The sequence below is a fragment of the Monodon monoceros genome, unplaced genomic scaffold (genome assembly GCF_005190385.1).
Source record: "Monodon monoceros isolate NGI ecotype Baffin Bay Population unplaced genomic scaffold, NGI_Narwhal_1 Super_Scaffold_8, whole genome shotgun sequence".
NCBI classification, from domain to species: Eukaryota; Metazoa; Chordata; class Mammalia; order Artiodactyla; family Monodontidae; genus Monodon; species Monodon monoceros.
In genome coordinates this window covers 71,983,066-71,984,779 of record NW_021703785.1, presented here as the reverse complement: position 1 = coordinate 71,984,779, position 1,714 = coordinate 71,983,066, and positions in this window count along the sequence as shown.

The following is a 1,714-nucleotide window of genomic DNA, read 5'->3' as shown; positions in this document are numbered from 1 at the left end:
GCCCACCGCGCACGCGCAGCTCGCTCGTCGTCTCCTGGAAACACTTCCGCAAACCGGGGCCGCTGAGAGGGCGCTGCGCGGTGGGCAGAGCGGCGGCGGCGCTGAGAGAGCGGCTACGGTATCGCCTGGGGCCGCCGTGAGAACACCGCGCCTCCTGTCGGTGGAGGCCTTCCAATCCCCGAGAGAGCGCGGTCCTCTCCTAGGAAACTGGCCAGCAATTCTCCCCCGTGGACAGGGTCGTGTGGACGTGCTGTGAGAAGAGAATTCGGTGGGTGAGGGCGAGACAGGGTGACACCAAATTTCAGTACTTCGTCTTTTGTCTGAGCTGCAGTTCTTCTCACAAGAATCGACTCTAAGGAAATAATCAGATGTATTTATTGTAGCCTTATTTGAATCCATCACAATCTCCAATATTATGGGATTGTTATGTAAAGTGTGGTATGTCCATACACTGTTGATATCAGCATACCTTAAAAATTATGTGAGTAGGGACTTCCCTGGTGGCGCACTGGTTAAGAATCCGCCTGCCAGTGCAGGGGACACGGGTTTGAGCCCTGGTGCGGGAAGATCCCACATGCCGTGGAGCAACTAAGCCTGTGCGCCACAACTACTGAGCCCGCGAGCCACAACTACTGAGCCTGCGTGCCACAACTACTGCAGCCACGTGCCTAGAGCCTGTGCTCCGCAACAAGAGAAGCCACCACGGTGAGAAGCCCGTGCACCACAACGAAGAGCAACCCCCGCTCGCTGCAACTAGAGAAAGCCCACGCACAGCAACAAAGACCCAACACAGCCCAAAATTAATTAATTAATTATTTAAAAATTATGTGACTAAAAGTAAAAGCTGAATAAACTAAAAAATCAGCAACTTTATTTAGATCTATGAGAGAACTGAGGTCACAGGGCAAACCACTGACCCCCAAATTAGAGAGAGAGAGAGAGACAGACAGACAGGCAAGTACAGAGAACAACACCTTATGGGAGCAGAAACCCACCAGCAGCAACCTCCCTGGGAACCAGTGCCGGGCAGGTCGTTTCACCCAGCACATAGTGTCCGACTATCCAGGAGACAAGACATACTAAAAGGCAAAAACACAGTTTGAAGAGAAAGAGCAAGCCTCAAAACCAGACTCAGCTATGGCCTAGATGTTAAAATTATCAGACTGGGAATTTAAAACAATTAGGATTAATAGGCTAAGGGCTCTGATGGGTAAAGTAGACAGAACGCAAGAACACACAGGCAATGTGAGCAGAGAGATGGAGAGTCTAAGAAAGAACCAAGAAGAAATGCTACAGGTAAAAAGAACTACAATAGAAATGAAGAACGCCTCCGATAGGCTTATGAGTAGAACACATGTGACGCAGGAAAGAATCTCTGAGCTTGAGGATACCTCTATAGAAGCCTCCAAATCTGAAAAAGAGAAAGGAAAAAGACTGAAAAAAAACAGAACAGAATGCGCGAGGATTGTGGGACAACTACAAAAGGTGTAACATACATGTAATGGGAATATCTAAAGGGGAGGAAAGAGAGAAAGGAACAGAAACAAATATTTGAAACAATAATGACTGGAAATTTCCCCCCAATTAATGTCATACACCAAACCCTCAGAGAACACCAAGCAGGATAAATGCCAGAAAAACTACAATCATTCTCGAACCATGGAAAATCAAAGATTACAAACAGAAATCCTGAAGAAGGCAGGGGCGGGAGAAA